The sequence below is a fragment of the Choloepus didactylus genome, chromosome 21 (assembly GCF_015220235.1).
Source record: "Choloepus didactylus isolate mChoDid1 chromosome 21, mChoDid1.pri, whole genome shotgun sequence".
Classification (NCBI taxonomy): Eukaryota; Metazoa; Chordata; class Mammalia; order Pilosa; family Megalonychidae; genus Choloepus; species Choloepus didactylus.
The window spans coordinates 16513272-16537753 of record NC_051327.1 but is presented as its reverse complement, the minus strand read 5'-3'; the positions used below and the strand labels follow the sequence as shown (position 1 = coordinate 16537753).

Genomic DNA, 24482 nt, shown 5'->3' with positions numbered 1-24482 from the left:
GGAGGGTGAGAGGGGCCGGGCTGAGGGATGGAGTCCTGACGGGCCCTCAGGGCCTGGGCAGGCAGAGAGGCAACTCCGGGTGGACAGCACCAGGGGCCCCTCCTGCTTCTCCCACACCTCAGAGAGAATGCCAAGGCCGGGACCCTCTCCCAAGCAGGCCCCGTCCTGCCTGCATGCCTCTCTCTTTTTCCTGTTACACTAAGGTGAACTCCTACCCTCTCGGCAAGGCTTGCCAGGCTCTATGTGGCAGCACCCGTCCCCTTCTGCAGACCCACCTCACCCTTCTCCCTGCCACGGAGAGCTGCCCACACCCCATAGCCAGGCCTCTCCATGGGGCCTCCTCCTCCTCCTTTGAGCCCAGCTCCAGGGTCATGCTGCCTCCTCCTCCAGGAAGGCTTCCAGGGGTTGCTAGAGAGAGTTGGCCACTGCCCACGGGGCTGGCTCCCGCCCGGGCTGTCCCATGGCCGTACAGGTCCTTGCATGTGTAGCAGCCTGGTTCCGTGTGTGTCCCCCACCACCCCAGAACTAGAGGGAGGGCTCCCCGGAACTCTGCCCCACCCCGCCTGCACTGCCTCAGGCCATTCCGTCCTGGGGTTCACTGAGGCTCTGCATGGAGATGGGCAAGACAGAGGGTCAGGCCCAGGAGTGGCAGGCTCTCGGAGGGAGTGGCCGAGGGTGAGTGACGGAGAGAGGTGGGTGGCAGAGCCGACAGGAGGCAGGGTAGTGGGGGAGGGTGACGGTGCCCGGCTCCCTCGCTGAGCACCCCTTCCCCCATGCGGACCCCTTCTCTGCACCCCCTTCCTCCCTCCCTGAGCAGCTTCTCCCCTCACTGGCCCCCTCTCCTTCCCTCTCCCTCTCCCTGATCCCCCTCCCTCTTACTAAGTCCCCTCCCCTAACTCAACCCTCTCCCCCAAGCTGTCGCTCTCGCCAGGCCCTCTGCCCGTCACCATGCCCGGGGCTGACCGTGCAAGGGGCCCAGGCTTTGCCGGGCACTCTGCAGAGCTCGGAGCTCCGGGGTGTCTGGCAGCAAACAGCCAGGCTGCTTCCATCCTGTGGCCTTTTCCCAGGATCCGGCCGGCAGCCCAGCGTTTTCTAGGGAGACCACTGGCCGCCTGCCCCTCATGGCATGCTGGGAATGCTGCCCCTGCATCTGCGGGTCCTTCCGCCTCGGGAGAGGAGCTCGGGCCCGTGGACTTTAAAGGACTGAACGGCGGAGAGAGCTCCGTCCCTGGGTTCCGGCCTGGCCAACCTGTCCTTGGGCTCTGGCCCAGCTGTGGAGAGGCTTGGCCAAGCACCCTGGTGGGGAGGGGTCTCAGGGCCTGGTTCGGGAATGTTCCCGGGCTTTGGTCCTTCTCTTTATCCCCAACTTGGTGCTGCTCAGATCCCTGCCCTGCTCCAGCAGGGTCCCTGGGCCTCTGCTGTGGACTGCCCACCCTGAGCTGGGGCCTCTGGGGGCTTCTCTGGGGGCCTAGAGCTTATGAGTGTCACTGTGCCTGAGGCCACAGCTGCCATTTCACAAGGCCAGGCCCTTTCCCACCTTAGCCCCAAGTTTTATTCTTGCTCCCATTTTAAAGGTGAGTAAACCAAGGCTTGGAGAGATTAAGTATCTCACCCAATGCCTTATAGCTGGTAAATGGCAAAGCCAGGATTCGAACCCAGACCTTCATCTCTCTTCTGGGGGGACAGAAGATGAGGCAGAGGTAGAGTATCCCCTATCCCCCATCCCTGCCGTGTCCCCTGTGATTTTCCTCTTTTCACTGCAACTAGGCTCAGGTTGTGGGGTGACTCTTTGCCCAGCTGTGCAAATAGCTCACACCTGCTTGTGTCCCCTAGATCCAGGGCTCTGACTGCACCCAAACCTTGGGCCGTATCTACTCTCCTGGCCGGCCTTGCCTTCCCCAGACCCCGTCCCCATCCCAGGACTAGTCACGGGTCTCTGGGTCTACCTGGCATGACCCTCACCCGGGGCCCCCAGTCCCCCACTGCCCCTGTTCTGCCCCGCTCCCCCGTGGGGCCCAGGGCTCCAGGAGAGCAGAGCCACATCTGGGGCATTGTGAGTCCTGAGCATTGCCCGGGAAGGGGGTCCCTCACCACGTCTCCGCCAAAGCTTGGGGAGTGAATGGACCCGGGAGAAAATGCAGAGGTGCTGGGGTTTCCAGATCCTGCCCAAGGGAGGCCCTGTCACCTCCCCCCCAGGCCACTGAGCTGCCCCCTACCCCAATGGCAGCCAGCTCTCTTCTTGCTCCACCTGCTGCCTTGTCTCAGTCACTTCCTGGAGGACCTGGGGCTGGAGGTGGGACAGGCTCTGTTGTCACCTGAGCTACCTGTGGCCAATTAAGGGGAAAGACCACCTTGTGGATTTTGTGCCCATGAGGACCCCACGATGTAGGTGTTCTTGTCCCCATTGTCCAGATGAGGAAAACTGGTCTCAGGTCAAGCAGTGGAGAGGTGGAGCCAGGGTTCAAATTCAGGTGGGTCTGGCATGATACAAAGCTCGGGCCTCTTCCTCTGTCCCCACTGAGCCTCGAGGATTGAGCCTCAGGGACAGCCCTGGTGAGCCCTGGAGAACGTGGCAGGTGTTTTCACAGGGGCTCACCCATGCCTCGGGGTGCCGAGCGCCCCACTTCCTGCAGCACTGCCCTCTCTGCTGTGTGCAGACCCGATCCCTCCCTGCCCGAGCCCCTGCTTCCAGGCCCCTCCAGGGGCGGCCCCCTTGCTGCCCAGTCCTGCCCTGAACCAGGGGACTGCTGATCCAAGTCCTTGGCCCAGCAGGGTCTTCCCGGGTCTGTCTCAGGGGGCAGGTGAGCTGAGCGGTGGGGGCCTAGCACCCACCTTCATCTCTCTTTTCCGGGGCTGTCCCACCTTCTCCTGCCACCCCTGAGAGAGAGACAGGTTTTGCCCGAGGGGGGAGGCACAGCACCATGCTGGGGGCTCCAATCTGAGCAGGAACACTGAGTTCTGTTCTGAAGTGCTGGTCTGATGGTGGAGGTGGGGTGGGGGTGACCCTGCTCAGGGTGGGGAGTGGGGTGTAGGGGAACCCAGGGTGGGCGTGGGGAGAGGGCCTGGAGCCCGCTGAGCTCCCTGACGGTTCAGGACTCGGCTTCGAGATCTCAGGCGAGCCTGGGATCTGGGCAGTGGGGCAGGGGTGGGCTGAGCTCCCGCGAGCAGGAGGAGGCTGGGGGTGGGCGGGTAGGGAAATAGGGTCCAGGGTTTTGGGGTGAGCAGCCTTGCTGGCCCCAGACTCCCAGCCCTTCTTCGTTCGCCGGACAAGGAGCAGGTGGCTGCCTTCCTCGAATGCCCCTGCCCGGCCCCGATGTCTGGGTCCCAGACGTGGCCTCAGTTTATGGGGCCGGCGTTCCTTCCCTAGCCAGCTTGGCGGCCACTTCAGACATGCTCGTGCCTGGACGCCCCCCGCCTTGCTGAGGACACAGAACATTCTGCCTCCCCCAGCCCCGGCCACCCCCGCCCCTGCGAATCCCCAGCCAATGGTGCGGCCAAGAATTTCTTGCATCCTCTGGCGGGCGGGCGAGCCGTGAAGCCGGCTGGAGGGGCATGAATCACGGCCCCCGCCTGCCAAGGGCTCACTCAGGACATGTTTGGGGCTGGCCGTGCCCAGAGCGATGGGGAGGCGGGAGGGGAGGGCGAGCTGGCTGCTGGGATGGGTAGACAGAGCAATTTTGAGGGGGAGCAACGTCCGCCGGGCCTGTCCCTGGCGGCCATGCAGAAATTATGCTATAGAAATTGAGGATCCTGGCATCAGACTGTACTGACTTCTTGGAATTCCAGAGGCCCTGGAACGCGGGGATCAGGGGATGCCGCTCTGCACGCCTCCTGCCACACGGGGAGGCCGAGGCCCCATTCCACAGGTGGGCAAGTGCAGTCGGAGAGGGGAGAGGCAGGGCTGGGCTGGAAGCCAGGCTCCCGGTTTCCCCGCACGATGCCTCTGGCAACCCCACTTGCCCCTGCACCCCCTCCCCACTGTCATGTCTGTGTGCTCCCTGGAAGTCGGAGAGGGTGGGAGGACATGTGCCCTGACAGCAGCATCTGGGGCACTGGTGGTGGGGGACCTCCTTCCGCTGCCCCTCTTTCCTCCAAACACAGAAGCTGCCCCCTGGAGACTCCTGACCCATCCTATGCCCCTATCTGCCAACTCCCCAAGCCCAGGTATCCTTCCCCCCATTTCTGTTCCCCAGCAGAGGGGTCTTCAGGATGCCTGGGCCTGCTCTGCCATCTCAACTCACTCCCTCGCTCGATGAGAAACTGCCTGCCGAGCGCTGGGCACCCTTGGGACACAGCCCTCACCCCCACCAGCACCCCTGGCTCTCCCAGGCCTGCCCAGGCCCCCAGCACATGCCCAATTCTCTCTCGTCTTAGCAAGAAAACCCTCCTGGGGCCTGGGTGTTCCGCAGCCTCTGCCCTGGCTCTCCCCTTCTCTCCACAGCCAAGTTTCTTCAAAGATGTTCTACACTTGGCTCTAAATGTCCCTCCGCCTGCACTCTGCAGAACCCAATCCAGTCTGGCTCCTGTCCCCAGGCCCGTGGATGGATGGATGGACAAATGCTGGAGCTCCTGAGGCTGAGGGCCATTGCCGCTCCTTGCTAGCATGTGCTCTTACCCCCACCAAGCCCACCAAGCCTACCAAGCCCACCAGTGCCGACAGCTCCGCCGTGGAGGCCCTGCCTGTCCTGGCCCCTTCCCGCCTCTGCCAGAGCCCCCAGCCTCCCTCTGGGCTCCTCTTCTGTGTCCAGCACCTGCTGGGGGCTGTGGAGTCTCAGCCCGTCTCTCATCTCTTCCCTCCCAACTTCCCCTCTGGTGGCTGGCTGACCAGACACACTGGGATTGGCCCGGCTCGTATGGGGTCTCCAGCCCGGCCCTGACCTAGGGCTTCAGACCAGCGTGTCCAGAACCTTCTGGATGAATTTGCCTGGATGACCCACAGACCCAACCACTCAACGGGTGCCAGACTCAGCTCTCCAACTTCCTGCTGGCCCTGCCCCTCTCCAGGCTCCCCTTTCAGTGAAGGGCCCCCCCATCTGCCCAATTACCCAGCAGAAACCTGGCTGTCACCTGAGACTTCTCCCTCTCTCTCTCACCCCCACGCTTGGTCCCGTTGACCTCAATACCAAGGTCAATCCAGGTGATCCCCTGCTACCATCGTCTGCATCCTGAGCTCATCCTATTTGGCCTGGACCATTGCAACATCCAAGTCACTGTCTCCCTGGCTCTGGGCTCTGCCCGACAGCTGTGCTCCACAGGGAGCCAGAGTGAGCACATTCCAATGCAAACCTGACCTTGCCACTCACTTAGACAGTGCCCTTCACCTGCTCCCCTCGTGGCCTGGCCCTTGACCACCTCCCCAGCCTGACCCAGCCCCAACACCCCCTCCCTCATATTTGTCTACCTCCAAATGTTCAGCCCTCCCCTGTCATGCCATACTGATCCTCACTTTTAATCTTACACCTTCCTGCTCTCTACTCAGCAAACCGTCTGCCCAAGCTGGGTCACCTCCTTGGTGAAGCCCTCCAGGATCTCCTCTGAGCCCCTGCAGCCCCTGTGCTTGTCACGCTGAATGCCATCACCTCCCTGCTGGGTCCCCCACCAGTGGTGAACTCAGAGAGCAGGGCCTTGCCCTGTCCTTCTGGGTCTTTCCGTAAGGACTGGAATGGAGGCAGTTCCCAAAAAGAACTTTCTGAACAAATGAATGAATGAATGATCCAGATTGCCCTTTTTTCTCCCTCCCCCGGCAAGGGCCTTCGTCCTCTCCTGGGGACACATTTGAGCCCAGTTGCTCTCTCGGCTCTGGGCTCTGGCAGTGCTGAGTTATGAGCATTTTTGTCTTGGACTGATGGCTGCTGGGTATGGGAACCTTCTGCCCTTCGGGATTTCTAACCCACATGGGAGAAGGGGCAGGGTGGGGTGGGTGCTTGGGAGCCGGGGTGGGTGGGGGATCTGGCAGCGGGGGGAGAAGAAGGGTGGGTGGTCAGGGGCTCATGCTCCTGGTCCCGGGGGGCTGGGGACTTGGCCCCGGCTCTGGGGCTCTGGGACTTTGAGGTGCTGGGAATGGAGCCCAAGACCCGCCTCCCACACTCGGCCAGGTCTGCCCCGGGAGCCCAGCCCAAAAAGCCAGGGATGGGGGGAGCCGGAGCAGGAACAGAATCAGGGCAGCAGGCGTCAGTGTTTGCAATAAAAGGCATGCGGGAACAATGTCAATTTAATTTTGATGATGCTCCGGGGCGTGAGAGCTCCAACGTCCAGCCTTACTCAGGTGACTCCGTGGAGCAAGGAAAGTGGGGACCAAGTGTGAGACGGGCGGAACCCCTTGTCTGAGGGTGCTCCCCAGCTCCCCGTCACTGCACTGATCCCTCCCTCCCTGAAGTGGCCTTCCTGGGGTTTCTAGAGTCTTGCGCCTTCTGGCTGAATGAAGGCCTGTTACGGGGCAGGGGCTCCAGGTGACTCACTGCCTTTGTCTCCCAGAGGAGAGTGGGGGGCTCTGCAAAAGACCCCCAGCTGGGAGCCGCCAGCCCCTTCTGGTTTGGGGGGCTTCAAGCCTGGCATTGTCCCCAACTCCTATGTTACCCACAACAGCCCCAGACTCTGAGGATCAGGAGACCCGGCTCCTGGCCCAACTCAGTTCCTCAGTAGCCACATGGCCTTTGCAGAAATATGCCCCCTCTGGGAGCCTCAGGGTGCTCAGTGGCAATGCAGACGTTCCCTTAGGAGGGAGTTCCCAGCCCTGGAGCCTGGGAGGCAGTGCCTGAGCCTGAGTGCTGGGCTGCAGGGAGGGTTGGGGACCTTCAATAGGAGTGGGGGGAAGGGACATCCAGTGGCTGCTCTCCCCCATCTCAGGGTGGTTGCCTCTCTGCCACACTGGGCACGGGTGTCCCTACAGAGAGGTGGCCGAGGGGCTGAGGGGTTCCGGGGGGCAGGAACACAGCCCCTCTGCTCCTTCAGGGGCTTTCAGGGGGTGGCTGGTCTGGGTGTCAATGGGTGGTGGGGCCACCATGCCCCGAGTCACCCCAGCTGCCCTCGGACCGATGGCACCCAACGCAGCCATTTCGGTTCTCCCTAAAGCAGACTTGGGACAAAGACCTGGATGCGGGACATTTTATTTGGGAGGTGATCCCCGGGAGCACAAGTGAGGGAGTGGGGAGAGGGAGACGGGGAGGGTGAAGAGTTGGCAGAGGGGGCTCCATCCCTGCAGGGCCATTGGAGAACCCTGTCCCACAGAACTTTCTGCAAAGATGAAATGTTCTCAGTCTGCACTGGCAGCATGGCAGCCACCAGCCAGAGGGGGATTGAAATGTGGCTGGGGTGACTGAGGGATGACATTTTGACTTTTACTTAATGTGAAGAGCCACACGGGGTTTGGGGCTACCGAAGTGGGCAATGCAACCCTGAGAGCCGGCAGAGCCTGCCTTGGGCTCGGCCGACCAAGAAGGTCTCCCAGCCCCACTGACTGAGGGCTGCACCCCAGGACCTCAGGTCCCCCTGCACTTCTGGGGGTCACCTAGCAACTCTAGTGTCACAGAAAGCCCCCGAGACAGAGAAAAAAGACAGAGGCTCCTGCTACAGGTGGGATGACACTGTCGGGCCAGGAACTCCCAGGCAGCAGGCAGATTCAGCCGGGCTGGGGGGTCCAGGAGGGGCCCCAACAGCATCTGCTACCCCCAACTCTAGACCGCATCTCATTGGCCGATTGCTCCCACCTGCGTTTGCGTAGCCCACTCCCTGCAAGGACCTTCTGCTTGAGCATCTCTGGGGGGCCCCTGGGGATGGCAACCACGTGTCCATCTCTGCTTGGCTCCTCCTCTCCACGACGTTGTCACCCTCCACTATGACAGACCCTCCATGCTGCTGGCCACTTCCAGCAAGGTGGACCATCTGTCACTCCAGCTGCCATTTGCCACACCTGTCTCTACTCCCCTTAGCCCACCTACCGAGGCCACCGATGCTGCCCCTGAAAGATGTGAAAGGGTGTGGGGCTCCAGGTCTAACAGGGAAGGAGAGTAGGTGGAACCCGAGAGCGGAGCCTGTGAGCCAGCAGGGGCCCTGCTCACGTCTTCACCCCAATTCAGGCACCAGCTGTGGCGATTGATTTCACCCTGATTTCCTGTTGAGGGGTGGCTGAGGGGTGGGGTGCGGGACTGCTCCCACCTAGGGCGGGTCCAGCCCTGGTGAGACAGCAGCTGGGTCTCCTCACCCTTTGGATGAGGTTGGACCAGAACTTGGCCTTCAAGGATCCTAAAGGACAAATGGGAAACCCATCCTCCCAGACCCTTCCAAGCCTGGGGCCTCCGCTGAGCTCCTCCTTGGCCTCTCCACAGCCAAGCCCCTACAGCTGGCTCCACCAGGCAGCCGAGAGGGCCCCAAGCCTGGGCCTCCCCAGCTGGGCATGGCTCCGACAACCCCACAGGAAGGTCACGGGCAGGGAGAGGCAGGAAGATACACACACAGATGGAGGTAAGGAGAGGAGGGACAGAAGAGCAAAACAAGTGCCATTACCTCCATCCTGACTCGGCACTTCCCCTCCCACCCACCCCTCCCTTCCTTTCACTTGACTATCAGGCCTGTGTGGGGTCGTTCCTCCGTGCCAAGGCTCTGGAGTCAAAAAGATAAAGTCCCACAAATAGGGGCCAGGGGCCCTAAATCAGTCTGAGGAATCAGGGAAGGTCTCCCTTTGGAGAAGCAAGTGGGAGTTTTCTGCTAATAATAATAGCAATTCCAGCTTCCTGGGGACAGATCCAGGCCCTGCACTAAGTGTTCATAGCTAGAACCAACATCTCTGAGCATCAGCCGTAATTTTAAGCACGTCACACACATTAAATCTCCTTCAATCTTCAACAGGCCTTATTATTTTTCTGTTCATAGCTGAAGAAACTGAGGCACAGAGAAGTCAAGTAATTTGCTCAAGATGACACAGTGGGTGGTGGAGCTGGGAGAGGAATCCAAGCAGCTTGACTGGGGGACTTATACCCCAGCCACTGGGCTATTTTTTTCCACCGAACTCCTCCAAGGCCCAGATAGTGGTGGGTTAAGAGCACGGAACTGGCTTCTTCCAATTCCAGCTCTGCCTCCTCCTGGCTGAGCTCTTGGGCATGTGTGATGGTTAATTTTATGTGTCACCGTGGCTCCGTTATGGTGCCCGGTTTTGGCCTAGATATTGCATGGAGATACAGGTACAGTGATCATAGGTCCCTGTTTCCTTGGCAATCCCAGCTCTCATTTTGGAGATGGAATTAGCATCTGCGATCAGTTGACTTTAAAGGAAATGACCCTCGATAACGTGGCTGGGCCTCATCCAACTGGTTAGGAACCTTAAATGCAAAGAACGGAGGGTTCTGGGAAGAAGGAATTCTGCCTCGACTACACCCCCACCCTCCACCCTCACTCCTACCTGGGTTTCCAGACTAAGGAATTCAGGCTCAAGACTTCAACCCCACTCTTACCGGAATTTCCAGCCTTAGGCCTGCCCTGCAGAATTTGGACATGCCAGGCCCCACAATCCCGTGAGCCAGTTCCTTATAATAAATCTCTTCATATAGAGAGCTGCTGCTGGTTCTGTCTCTCTGCAGAGTTCTGGCTGATACAGTGTGGTGTAGTTGGAGAACCCTACTTGGAGGTATGGCGGTCCAGGGTCCTCCCTGAACTTCTGGTATGACTGGATGGCTGGGTCCCAGAGGGATCCCTCTGTCCTCCTGTCCTGCCTTCCTGGCCATGCTCCAAGCCTGAGCCACTCCCCAGTGCTCCTCTTGCCCTTGAGGGGAAAGTGCTGACACATGGTGGCTGGCCCTTGATGTCCTCCTCAATGCTGAGCAGCCCAGCCGACCCCTGTCCCTTCTCCAGATCCCCTCCCCAGCCTCTTTCCCTCTCCTCTCACTCACTCCGTCTGCTTTCTCGGAAGGTGCTGTACTGTACCTCACGTCTCTCGTGACCCTAGGCACCCCCCTTCCCCCACCCTCCCACCCTTGGTACCTGATGGGGCCACCGTGGCCTTCTCAACCTCTCACCACGGCCCCACTCCCGATCAAGACAAGCTCAAAACCGTCCTGTCCAAAAAATGCCTTTGCACATCTGTTTCCATCCCTTCTTCCTAACTTCTTGAAATAGTCGTCCAGTCTCACAGACAGTACTTCCCTGCGTCAAGATTAATTTATTGAGGAAGGCGTGTGTTTATTCTTAAACATTCATCAAGCGCCTGCTCGGGGCCAGAACCTGGGCTGGGCTCTCTGGAAACGACGCGGCCTTGGCTTAAACGCTGCCTCTTCAGGGGAGCCCCGCGGGACCTTCCTAAAACAATCCCCCACTCCACCCCCTTACTAGTCTCTGTTTCAGTACCTTCAAATCAGAATTTTAAATTATTTTAACTTATGAACTATTCTACCATCTTGTTCATAGCTCACAGTAGATGCTCAATAAATATTGAATGAGTGAATGAATGAATGGGAAATCCCACTTCTTGGTCTCAAGGCCCTTACATCCACTGATCTGATTTCTATCACCAGAGGATGGTTTAGACTATTCTAGAATTTCATATAAAAGAAATGAAACGGCCTGTGCTTTTTTGGATCCAGCTTCTTTCACTCAGCTTAATATTTTTGAGATTCGTCCCTGCTGGCTGACTGTTCTTTGTTCTGAGCACTATTCCATTGTATGGCTTACCATGCTTATTATCTGTTCTGTGGATGAAAATCTGGGTTGTTTATGGTTTGGAGCTATTCTGAATAAAGCTGTTATGAACATTTGTGTTCACGTCTTCGAGTGGACGTATGTTTTTCATTTGTCTTGGGTAAATACCTAGGAGCAGATAGAACTGCTGGATGGTGTGGAAGGTGAGTGTTTAACTCTTTAAGAAACTGCTAAGCTGTCTTGCAAGGAGTTGGTGTTGCTTTACACGTTCATCAGCAATATATGAACCGTTTGGTAGCTCCATAGCCTCTTCACCACTTGGTGGTGTCAATCTTTTTATTTTAACCATTCTAATGGGTATGGAGCTGTATCTCACAGTGGTTTTAATTTTCATTTCCCCATTGACTATTGATGGGGAGCACTTTTTGATGTACTTACTGGCCATTTATGTATTTTATTTTGTGAAGGGTCTTTTCAAGTCTTTTGTCCATTTTTAATTGTATTGTTTGCCTTATTGGTTCATAACTGCTCTTTTTATTTTCTGTTTCAAGTTCTTTGCCAGATTTATATTTTGTGAATATATTCTCCCACTGTGTGTCTTACTTGTTCATTTTCTTGTCAGTGCCTTTTGAAGAACTGTTTTCAACTTTGATGAAGTCTAGCTTAACATTTTATTTTGTCTTGTGTCATGACTCTGTATCCTAAGAAATCTTCACCTGCCCCTAGGTTGCAAAGGTATTTCCTATGTTTTCTTCCAGAAACTTTATAGTTTTACCTTTTACTTTGAGGTCTAGGATCCATCTCAAATTAATTTTTGTGAATGTGTTTGCATAGAAGGGGTCAAGCTTCTTTTTTTACCACGTGGAAACCTAGTTGTTCCAGCATCAGTTGAAAAGTCTTTCCTTTCCCCACTGAGTTGCTTTGGCATCTTTGTTGGAAATCAATTGCTGATAGATATGGGGGTCTCTTTCTGGCCTCTCAACTCTGTTCCATTCATTTGTCGATCCTATGTCAATACCAAACTGTCTTAATCACTGTATCTTATAATAAGTCCAATCAGGTAGTGTAAGTCTTCCAACTTTGTTCTTCTATTTCATGATCATTTTGGCTATGTTTTACATTTCCATATAAATTTTAGGATAGATTTTCAATATCACACCTGCTGTGATTATGATTGGAATTTCATTGAATTTATAGATGTATTTGGGGAGAATTAATACCTTAATAATATTGTCTTCCAATAGATGAACATGGTATATTTCTGTATCTTATACAGGTCTTGAGCATATTTGGTTAAGTTTAACCCTAAGTATTTCCTGTTTTTTTAAATGCTATTATATTGATATTTGAAAAGTTTAATTATCAGCTTTTTGTGGCTGGTATATAGAGATACAATTTATTTTTGCATACTAACCTTTAATCTGTGACCTGCTATTACTAGTTCTAATAGCTTTCTTTTGTGTGCAATTCCTTAGGCTTTTATACACACATTATCATGTCACCTGTAAATAAAATGTTTTATTTTTTCCTTTCCAATCTCTCTGCCTTTTGTTTCTTTTTCTTGTCTTATTGCAGTGTTTCGTATTCTAGTACAATGTTGAACAGACATGGTGAGAATGGATATCTCTTCCTGTTCCTGAGGAAAGCACTAGTTTCACTGTTAAGTTTAGTCTGAGCTGTAGATTTTTCATTATATGCTCTTCTTTCTCTTTTTATCTTTACATTTTTATTGAAATATAATTTATAAAACACGCAAATTCTATGTGCATGGTTTAACATGCTTTTACATATCTATGCACTCAAGTAGCTGCCACTCAGATCGAGCCATAAATTGTTTTCAGTTCCTCAGAAAGTTTCTTCATTCCCCTTCCCAGGCAACACCCACTCTCAGGCAATCATGACGATGAGCTCCATCATTAGATCAGTTTTGCCTCTTGTAGAACTTTAAATGAGTGGAATCAGGCAGTGCGTACTCCTGAGTCTGGCTGCTTTGGCTCAGCCTAGGGCTTTTGAGATTCAACCATGTTAGTGCATTTAGCTGACGTTTAATCCTTTTTTTTTTTTTTTAATCACTGAGAAAATTCCACTGTATGGATATAGCATGATTTGTGTATCCATTTGTCAGTTGACGGACATTTCAGATTGGGGCTATAATGCAGTTGCTATGATCATTCTTGCATGTGTCTCTTGGTGGATGTGATGTATGTACTCACTTCTCTCTGTTGTACATTTGGGAGATGACTTGCTAGGTGCTTTGACTCTTGGAGGACACACTGGTCCAGTGGCCTTTCCTCTGTGTTCACCCAGCCTGAACCCTGGTTAGATCCTTGCTTCTTGAACCCCATGCCTCCCAAGACATCTGTGGTCCTACCCTCCCAGCCAGCTTCTCCCCACCTCCCTGACCTCTCATTTGTCGCTCCTTTGACTCTGGCCACCCTCCTTGGCCATCTCATCCCCTCCCAAGTCTTCCACCCTCAGTGCAGTGGGGGTGGTGCCCTAGGTTTTGCCTTCAGCCCTTCTGGGAGTGGGCCAATGTCCAGCAGCTAGATGGGCAGCTCTCCTTGGGCGGCCCGGGTGCCTCACATCCACGCTTTCCCAACTGCCCTCTCCATCGCCTCCCGAAATCGACCCTCCCTCAAGGACCACTCCACTGTTTCTCCAGCCCCACATGTGAGGGCCCCCCACTTCCTTCACTCTGTCCGTCTCCTTTTCCCCAGCCACCACGCTGGAGAACCCAAGCTCTGTCCATGCCATCTCTCAAATGTCTTGGGGAGCCTCCCCTCCTCCTCAGCCCTGTGGCCCCTCTGCCAGCACGGCCTCAGCTTCTCTCTTTGATCTTGCTGATCTCCCAACCTCCAGCCTTGCCTTTACTAATAACTTGGCCTGTGGCTATGGATGTGGTCCCCAGCGCTGGCCCTGGTCACGGCCCCCTTGTCATAGCCATGCTCCAGGCTCTGCTTTTGGGCTTGAGGCTGGGGCTGACCTGAGCCAGCCTGGGGCGACTTTCCTTAGCTCCGATTGTGTGTGGCAGACACGCTTGCAGCCAGGTCTCGCGGACAGGTTTTTCCAGTTAGAGCTTTGGAAGGGACCCCAGGGCTGGTTGCAGTGCAGAGCCTGCGTGGCCCGAGAACCTCTGCGTGAGTTCATCTTTCCTGGGGCGGCCGGGCCCAGGGTTGAGCCGGCCGTGGAGGGGAGCTGGAAAATTTCACACTCAGGCTCGCCACTTGGCCAGCCTCTGGCTGTTTGGCAGCTCAGGTGGCTTGTGGTGGAGGCTCTGTCAACACTTCCCTGCAGCAAGTACTGAGGGGCTGGGGTCCCTGAGAGGCAGACCCCACTGGGAGAGGCTTGTGCTATCACTGGGGAAAGGAAAGTCACAAGGGAAACAATGAGAGAATAAGATTGGTGGGGAGGCACTTTTTTGTGGGGGGGAATGGTTTTGTTCATTTGAGATGAGAATGCTAATTTATTTGGGCTGGAATCTTCACAGCACTGGAAGAAAGGCAGTAATTCCAGAGAGTAACCCAGAGAGGTGGCAGATGATCATGGATGGAGAGCCAGACCATGGGAGGTGAAAATCCAGCTCAGCCACTTATTAGCTGTGTGACCTCAGGCAAGTTGCTTAACCTCTCTGGGCCTCCATCTGCAAAATGAAGCTAATAATAATAGCACTCACCTTTCCACCTCATCAGATAATTGCGATCATTAAATACAGTAATACAAGTAAAGCTTCTGGGCAGTACCTGTCACCCAGACCCTGCTGAACAAACGTGTGTATTGTTATGATTGTATTATTCCAGCCTGCTCTCCCGCTGCACGTTCCTGCCACGCCTTGGCTGCTCCAGCCCCATGGTGGTTCTTATCCTCTCCGACTGCCTTGGGAACACTTGTTCCTCCTTCAGACTCAGCTCAAAAATCACCTCCACTAGGAAGCCTTCCCCAGCCTTAGGCTCCCTTCTCTGTGTTGCGTCAACACTTGCTCTTTATTTGTCACCATCTGTTTACCTGCCTGGCCTCTTTACCAGCCAGTGAGATTTGAGGGCAAGACTGTGTGTAAACCATTTCCTTGTTCCTAACACACACAGTTCCCAGCCCCAGGTCTAGCCCCAAATACCCTGTTTGTTGAATAAATAATTGAAAGAATTAATGACACATGATAAAATTAAAAACCTATAATAGGAGAAGATGGATATAAAATCTGAAACTGTGGCAGGTGAGATGTGGTGTCTGACCAAGCATCCATCGGGAAAGAGGTTGTCCAGAGCCGTGGCTGTGGGGAGGCGGTGTTGTGAGATCCCGTGGTGGGTGGGAGTCAGGGCAGGCTGCCTGGAGGAGGTGGGGTGGGAGTGACAAGTCACCTTCCTGAAGGTGGCTCCAGAGAACATATCCAGTGAGATGGGCAACTGGTGCCCCCATGGTCTGCCCTGGCCCATCCTGCCGCGGTTGTGGGGTGCAGGGAGCTGTTCCAGTGGGATGTGAGGTGGTGGTGCTGAGAACCCGCCCCCATCTCCTGAGACACACGGAAACTCTTAGGGTGGATTTCATGCTCTCTGCCTTAATGCAGACCATTTCAACTTTGGTTCGGAAAAACAGAGGTTTCGTTGCTCCAGCCTCCTGAGACCAATTGGAAACAAACCTGGCCTCCCTGCCACTCCCCAGGGTCCCCTGAAGCCAAAAACAAAAAACAAAACCCAAATCCCAGACAGAACAACACAGAACAAGGCAGAACAGAATGACCAAAGGCTAAGGACCCAATTCCCTGCAGGGTTTTCTGGGTGTTGAGCAGAGTGGCCACTTCCTCTTGGATGGGTGAACACATCTTGGGAGGGGGGCTCTCCAAAGCCACACTCCCGCCTCTCTGTCCCACCTCCCCATCCATCAGGAGAGGCTAAAGACAGGGTCCAACAAAGCTGAGCCGCAGCCAGGGTTTCCCACTCTGCGTGGCTGGAGGCCTGGGGGCCACTCCCATGTATAAAGCTCCGACTCCACCTCAGCATCTGGGTCCTCGCCTTCACTCGGCCCCTCTCCCCACCGCTCCTCCTTGCCCCTTCTCTCCTCTCTGCAGTGGCCCCCCAACTTTCACTCCTGTGGAGCTAAGGGCGCGCCGGTTTCCTGTCTGTCCCACGGGTTCACGTCCTGGTTCCTCCCTTTGCTGTTTGGGTGACCTTGGCCAAGTCCTTGCATCTTTGAGCCTCAGTTTCCTGGCTGGTGAAATGGGGAGAGCAGGAATGACCCCTGGCGTGTGGTGGAGCAGGCCAGATGAGATGGGATGGGCAACAGCAGCACGTGAGTTAACTCCTGTTGTGCTTTGCTGTTCTCGGGTTCGAGCCTCACTTCTCCTCCACTGGCTTCTCAGCCACTCTGGACACGCCGCCAGGAAACCTCCCTGAGCCGTTGTCACACCCCACCGTCGGTCTCGCCCTCACACAGCTCTCACCATTCACACCTGGTAATAGTTACGCGTCTGTGTATTTCAGACCAAGTACAGCATTGGGGGCCCAAGGTCTGGGTTTGAGAGCTTGCCCTGCCACCCTCTCCATCCCAGATGCCGAAGGCAGCCTGTGTTCTCTCTCCCAAACCCAAGTTCCTCATTTATAAGCGGAGATGGTAATAATCACTCCCCGCCCCCCCTAGACTTCTTATGGGGTGCAAACAGGATGCAAGCATCTGAAAGCACTTTGTCAACTATAAAAAGCACTTGATCATGCTGCTTCTTTCTGTCTCCAGTTTGATGTAGGTTCCTGGTGGGAAGGGGCTGCTTCCTCTGGCTGAGGGTGGTGGAGCCGGGTGGGTGGGGTCCCCAGCAGGTGCTGGTGCTGGTGCTCCCAGGCCCCGTCTTGTGGGCCTGTACATCCGGGTGGGAGCAGGCCCAGGAGGTGCCCAGCAGCCCCCCATCCGCCGGGGTCCGGATGAGCTGCAGGAGCACCAGTGGGGGAGGTGGCCGCGGCGACCACGTGGAGAGATTTCCGGCCCCGCTCCCAGGCTGAAGGCAGCCAGACAGCCTCTTGAAGCAGTTACCCAGGAAGCCGGTTGCCAGACATGAGGGCTCTGAAAAGACATCCAAGGCGATGCAGCCAGAGGACACCAGAGGACAAGTCTGATCATTGAAAGAGGAAAGCAATCGAAACATTGGATTGCTGAAAGCCTGGCTAGAAACCGTCAAAATATAAACACCCACTGGTAAACAGAGAACAGCGATCGGACGGTGAAACGGGGCGCCAGGAAATTTTAAACAATTAGATTATGAAAATTTGTATTCTGAAAACGAAGGGAAAAGGGTAGCCTGGTGTGGTGGAGTGGAGGGGAGAGGGCTGGGCTGGGGGTACGACGGCTTCCTGAGCGCTCGCCCCGGCCCGGGGGGGCTCTGGGTCACCCCTCTTTCCCCTGTGCCCAACCGGAGGTGAGACATGGCGGGCAGCAATCATGTCCTGGGGCACCTCGGACACCAAGCCAAGGACAGTGGACGTTAGCTTTAAGACAATGGGGAGCTGTGGAAGTGGGGTAGGCAGGGAAAGGATGGGCCGCATATTTGAACATGACGGGTAGTGAGGAAGAGATGGGTGGGGCAGTGCTAAAAGTAAGGAAACTAGGGAGCAAGGGAGAAAATCAAGAGATATTAAAGAGACAGCATCCACGGGAGTTGGTGACTAGCTGGATGTTGGAGATGGAGGGTGGGGGGGGTTGAGGGGGACCCTCACATTTTGGGCTCAGGAGATGGGTTGGGCAGGGAACATGGAGGAGAAGTTTTGGAGTAATAAAGGGTGATCTCAGCTGGGGTATAGGGAGTTTGAGTTGGGCCAGCTAGCTGGACATGCCTGCAGAGGCTGAGGTCCAAAAGAGATGTCTGGAACTGGAGATTCTGTCTTGGAAGTTATCTGAAGTTGGGTTTGTCAGAAGTAGACCCTGAGATGCTAATTCCCGTGCAAATGGTTTATTAAGGGGGTGCTCCTGGAGGGGATGGGAAAGAAAGTGGGGGGTCACAGGACAGGAAAGGGTGTGATCTCAGGTAAAATTCCTGGGGAGCCTTGTCCCCTGGGCATGCTGGAGGGTAAGTTCTTCCTGATTAGAGGCAAGCAAACTGGTCTTTCCTATTCATGCAGGTGTCCGTGAGGGGTGGGACAAGGCCATTTCCTGGCATTCGGGCTCTCTGCACACATAGGGACATCTGCTCCAACAGCCCAAGGGCGGCCCTCTAAATAAGGGCCGGTTGTTGGCAGAGAGCGTGTCAAAGCTAGGGATGCAGGAGTGGTCACATGGTTCTGAAGCGTTAGGCAAAGTGTCAGCATTGTCTGTTCTCGGAATCAGCAGCCTGTCGATGGTCATTGAGGCCGGGGGCATGGACAGGCTGTCTCAGGAGAAAGCACAGCGAGGAGAGGATGGCGCCCCGGGGGACGTGGACAGCCGTGAGGTCCACCTAACCCAGCTCCCCATTGGAAGCCAGAGGCCTCCCCCTCCACTGCTCAGTGCTCTGTCACCAGTGACTTCAACTCAGCTCAAACCAACTTCAACAAAAAAGGGAATTTATTGGCTGGGCAGCTAGGAAGTCCGAAGGTGTGGCTGGGTCCAGGAGCAGAAATTATGTCACTGGCATTCTCTCTCTCCAGCTGTCGGGTCTGCCCTCCAGGGTGGTGGTGACTCTCCCCGAAAGTTGGGAAGGTTGGCTGCTGGTAGCCCCAGGCACTGTCCTTAAAATTCTGGTACAAAAGAAGAGACATCCTCTTCCCTCTGGCTGCCATAAGCTATCCTTGCTGAAGACTAACTGCCCCTGCTGGGGGCATGTGCCTGACTCCAAACCAATCACCAGGGCACCTTCTGACCCCAAGGGACCCACCGCTGGAGGTGTAACTAGTACCATTCTGCAGCATGTGCCACTCACTTCCTGGAGTTGTGCCATTCTCTCTCTGTCTCTGTCTCTGTCTCTGTCTCTCTCTCTATGTCTTTCACTCTGATTGGTCAGGCCTGAGTCACACGCTTCTCTCTCTGACAGGGACAGGGAAGCGTTATTCTCTATGGGAAAAAGTGTTCTGCTGCTACAGACGGGGACCAGATCCCGGACTGACGATCCCGGGCCTCCTCTCCACCTGCTTGCTGCTGCCCAGCTGCCCCTTGTGTTCCTGAGGTGGGGCGTGGCCCCCAAAGGCCTCTGGGAGGGTCAGGGTGGATCCTGAGGGGATGGGGCACGTGGAAAATGTCCCTAGAAATAGGGAGGCAGAGAGGGTGGGGTCAGGACAGGTTGCAGCACAGGAGGGCTTGGCAGGGGACTGAGGCCGAAGCCCCTCCTGTGGGTCGGACCCCATAAAGGGGTAGAGGCAGCTATGGCTCAGATGGCAGGCTGGACCCCCCCGCTCCCCATGCTAAACCCTTCGGTGCTTTCAAGGGTTAAAATAATCCTTGACGTGCATATCTGGCCCCTACTGACCAGCCACACTGTCCTCTTTCCATTCTTCGAGCTTGCCGTGACCTCAGGGCCTTTGCACACCCCATCCCCTCTGACTGAAACTCCCTTCTCCCCTCTTTCAGCCTAGGAAGTCCTCGTATCCCCAATGTCCTCTCCCCCCGAGCACTTCCACTCCTTCACAATGACACACTGTGTCTGTCTGGAATGCAAGCTCCTTGGGGGTGGTGCCCATCCTTACTCAGGACAGTCAAGAACACTGTGTTCCAGGAATGAAGGAAAGTTCTCCCTGCCCCAGGGAGGCTGGAGCCTGCAGAGGAAATCTCCAAGACGCCAGTGAAGACAGACAGGTGTGGGCAGACGGGGCCCCGACAGGTGAGCCCTGTCTACTGGGGTCATAGCCCGGAGAGCATGGGGGCGTGGGGGGCCCTGGGCCCCCGAGGTAAAGCTTCTCTCGGTGGTCGGCACCTGGAGGTCTGGGGGTCCTGCAGGAGTGGGGAGCCCCTGCTGCTGCTGCTGCTCACTTGCGGGCTGGGGCCTGGGGGCCGGGGCTGTCCTCAGATGCCGCAGGGATGAGTTGGAGGCTCCGAGAGCATGGAAAATCGCATCACGGGCTTGAAGCTGGCCTCCGGACAAGGCAGGGAGTGCGCAGAGGATGGAGGTTCCAAGAGGCAGCCTGAGCAGGCTGCGAGATGGATTCCTGGAAAGTGGAAACCCCTGGGGGGGCTGCAGCAGGTCTTTGAGCCTCTGGCCAGCCCCGTTCTGGCTTTGAGGCCATCAGAGTGGTGAAATCAGAGGGGATGGGTGTCTGGCCGCTGGACAGTGTGGACAGGACGGTGAGGACCACAGGCCACGGGCCGCCCGCCCCAGGCTGCAGTGAAGCTGGAATGCAGGCCCAGGTATCCGGCTCCGGCCCTGGCTTCTCTGCCCTCTGCCAGGCCCCTGCTGCCTCTTCCAAATGGGAAAATCCACGTGGCACTGCTCCTGGCTTCTGGAGGGGATAATACAGGGTGTGATCACATGGTCAGGAGCGTAAAGTGGTTTTCCTTTCCTGAGCACCCTTGGGTGGGGCAATTCTCAAAAGCATGTCTGTTTTCTGCATTTCTGAAAACTTGCATTGCCAGGGCACTTTACTTTTTATCATTTTCATTTTGACATAATTTAAAACTTAGAGAAAAGTTGCAAGAATAGTACAAGGAAGTCCTGGGTAATATTTTTTTTAACCTAGATTCACCACTTGTTTACGTATTACCCCATTTGCTTTATCATATTCTCACTCTCTCTGTCTCCCTTGCCCCACACACATTAAATTCCAATCCAACAACCCATGATACATTTGAGATGTCCCCTTTCTATATATGTAATTCCCTTCTCTGACAGTGAGAACACTGGTTCCCATTTTTTACTCATTTGCTCAAGCCCAGAATATAAGAAAGTAATTTCGGAATTGGTAATCCATCTACTCTAATAGGCAAACCTACTAACTAGAGTTCAATATTGCTTCACAGTTCTTGTTCTGAGATAGAATTTAATATAGTAAAATGTACATATCTTAAGTGTGTAATTTTATGAGTTTTGGCAAATGCATATGCTTGCATTATCCACAGTCCAATCACGGTGGAGAACATTTCCATACACCCCTTTAACCAGCGCCGCAATTGAGGTATGGAACATTTCTATCACCCCAAAAGATTCCCTTTTGCACCTTTCTTGTCCATCTCCCCCCACCTTTGGACTCAAGCAATCACTGATCTGCTTTCTCTCACTATAGATTAAATTCCTCTTTTCAAGGATTTTATATAAATGAAACAATGCAGTATATAGTCTTTGTGTCTATGTTCTTTCACCCAGAACAGTGTTTTTGAGATTCATTTACATTGTACATATTTCAGTACTATGTTATTGCTGATATGCATAGATTATAATTTGTTTATCCATTTACCTGTTGATGGACATTTGGATTGTTTCTAGTTTTTGGCTATTACAAATAAAGCTGCTATGAACGTTTGTAGTTAAGTTTTTTGTTTTTTTGTTTTTTTTTTTGCAGATGTAACTGCTAAGTGTGGAACAGCTGGGTCATATGTTATATGTATGTTTTATTTTTAAAAGCCAACCTGTTTTCCAAAGTTATTGCATCATTTTGCACTCCCACCAGCAATGTATGAGGGTTTCAGTTGCTCCATATCTTTGTCAACACTTGGTATTGTCAGTCTTTTGGATTTAGCCATTCTTACGTGTGCATGTGTGTAGTTGTATCTTTTTGTGGTTTTAATTTTCTTTTGCTTGATGACTAATGATGTTGAGCTTGTTTTCCATTTGTTCATTTCTTCTGGGAAGTGTCTGTTCAAATGTTTTGCTCTCTTTTTAATTAGGTTCTTTGACTCATTATTGAAATAAACATATAGCAAGTCTTTCATCAAATGTATATATAGTATGAATATTTTCTCCCAATCTGTGAATTGTCTTTTCATTTTCTTAATGATGTCTTTTGGAGAGCAAAAATTTTAATTTTGATGAAAGAGAATTGACTTCTTCAAAATATTGAGTCTTCCAACTTACAAATATGATCTATCTCTTTATTTATGACTTCTTTTTTTTTTTTTTTTTATTTATTTTTTTTTTTACTTTCGATTGTTTACAGTACCATTACATAGTTGTACATTCATCACCTAAATCAATCCCTGACACCTTCATTAGCACACACACAAAAATAACAAGAATAATAATTAGAGTGAAAAAGAGCAATTGAAGTAAAAAAGAACACTGGGTACCTTTGTCTGTTTGTTTCCTTCCCCTACTTTTCTACACATCCATCCATAAACTAGACAAAGTGGTGTTTGGTCCTTATGGCTTTCCCAATCCCATTGTCACCCCTCATAAGCTACATTTTTATACAACTGTCTTCGAGATTCATGGGTTCTGGGTTGTAGTTTGATAGTTTCAGGTATCCACCACCAGCTACCCCAATTCTTTAGAACCTAAAAAGGGTTGTCTAAAGTGTGCATAAGAGTGCCCACCAGAGTGACCTCTCGGCTCCTTTTGGAATCTCTCTGCCACTGAAGCTTATTTCATTTCCTTTCACATCCCCCTTTTGGTCAAGAAGATGTTCTCCATCCCACGGTGCCAGGTCTACATTCCTCCCTGGGAGTCATATTCCACGTTGCCAGGGAGATTCACTTCCCTGGGTGTCTGATCCCACGTAGCGGGGAGGGCAGTGATTTCACCTTTCAAGTTGGCTTAGCCAGAGAGAGAGGGCCACATCTGAGCAACAAAGAGGCATTCAGGAGGAGACTCTTAGGCACAAATACAGGGAGGCCTAGCCTCTCCTTTGCAGCAACCGTCTTCCCAAGGGTAAAACTTATGGTAGAGGGCTCAACCCATCAAACCACCAGTCCCCTATGTCTGTGGTCATGTTAGCAACCATGGAGGTGGGGTAGGCGAATACCCCTGCATTCTCCACAGGCTCCTCAAGGGGGCACTACATCTTTTTTTTTTTTTTTCCCCTTGTTTGTCTTTTTTCTTTTTTCTTTTTTTTTTTTTTTTTAACTTTCCCTTCTTTTTTCAAATCACCTGTATGAAAAAAAAAGTTAAAAAGAAAACAAACATACAATAAAAGAACATTTCAAAGAGACCATAGCAAGGGAGTAAGAAAAAGACAACTAACCTAAGATAACTGCTTAACTTCCAACATGTTCCTACTTTACCCCAAGAAAGTTACATAATATAGCAACATTTCAGTGAACTTGTTCCTACTACATCCATCAGAAATTAACAGACCATAGTCATTTCTGGGCATCCCCAGAACGTTAAATAGCTTATCTGTTCTTCTTGGATTATTGTTCCCCCTTCCTTAATTGCTCTCCACTGCTAGTTCCCCTACATTCTACATTATAAACCATTTGTTTTACATTTTTCAAAGTTCACATTAGTGGTAGCATATAATATTTCTCTTTTTGTGCCTGGCTTATTTCGCTCAGCATTATGTCTTCAAGGTTCATCCATGTTGTCATATGTTTCACCAGATCGTTCCTTCTTACTGCCGCGTAGTATTCCATCGTGTGTATATACCACATTTTATTTATCCACTCATCTGTTGAAGGACATTTGGGTTGTTTCCATCTCTTGGCAATTGTGAATAATGCTGCTATGAACATTGGCGTGCAGATACCTGTTCGTGTCACTGCTTTCCGATCTTCCGGGTATATACCGAGGAGTGCAATCGCTGGATCGAATGGTAGCTCTATATCTAGTTTTCTAAGGAACTGCCAGACTGACTTCCAGAGTGGCTGAACCATTATACAGTCCCACCAACAATGAATAAGAGTTCCAATTTCTCCACATCCCCTCTAGCATTTGTAGTTTCCTGTTTGTTTAATGGCAGCCATTCTAACCGGTGTTAGATGGTATCTCATTGTGGTCTTAATTTGCATCTCTCTAATAGCTAGTGAAGCTGAACATTTTTTCATGTGTTTCTTGGCCATTTGTATTTCCTCTTCAGAGAACTGTCTTTTCATATCTTTTGCCCATTTTATAATTGGGCTGTCTGTACTATTGTCATTGAGTTGTAGGATTTCTTTGTATATGCAAGATATCAGTCTTTTGTCAGATACATGGTTTCCAAAAATTTTTTCCCATTGAGTGGGCTGCCTCTTTACCTTTTTGAGAAATTCCTTTGAGGTGCAGAAACTTCTAAGCTTGAGGAGTTCCCATTTATCTATTTTCTCTTTTGTTGCTTGTGCTTTGGGTGTAAAGTCTAGGAAGTGGCCTCCTAATACAAGGTCTTGAAGATGTTTTCCTACATTATCTTCTAGGAGTTTTATGGTACTTTCTTTTATATTGAGATCTTTGGTCCATTTTGAGTTAATTTTTGTGTAGGGGGTGAGGTAGGGGTCCTCTTTCATTCTTTTGGATATGGATATCCAACTCTCCCAGCCCCATTTGTTGAAAAGACCATTATGGCTCAGTTCGGTGATTTTGGGGGCCTTATCAAAGATCAGTCGGCCATAGATCTGAGGGTCTATCTCTGAATTCTCAATTCGATTCCATTGATCTATATGTCTATCTTTGTGCCAGTACCATGCTGTTTTGGCAACTGTGGCTTTATAATAAGCTTCAAAGTCAGGGAGTGTAAGTCCTCCCACTTCGTTTTTCTTTTTTAGAGTGTCTTTAGCAATTCGAGGCATCTTCCCTTTCCAAATAAATTTGATAACTAGCTTTTCCAAGTCTGCAAAGTAGGTTGTTGGAATTTTGATTGGGATTGCATTGAATCTGTAGATGAGTTTGGGTAGAATTGACATCTTAATGACATTTAGCCTTCCTATCCATGAACATGGAATATTTTTCCATCTTTTAAGGTCCCCTTCTATTTCTTTTAGTAGAGTTATGTAGTTTTCTTTGTATAGGTCTTTTACATCTTTGGTTAAGTTGATTCCTAGGTACTTGATTTTTTTAGTTGCTATTGAAA

The 24482-nt window shown here is 52.5% G+C and overlaps 1 long non-coding RNA gene across 1 annotated transcript; it reads left to right on the top strand.

The window, feature by feature from the left end:
- Positions 1–3790: 3790 nt before the first annotated feature.
- On the top strand, positions 3791–5715 carry LOC119518195. Its single transcript, XR_005213680.1, has 2 exons — positions 3791–3866; positions 4504–5715. It is a non-coding gene; the product is annotated as an uncharacterized LOC119518195 (long non-coding RNA).
- The last annotated feature ends 18767 nt before the right edge of the window (positions 5716–24482 follow it).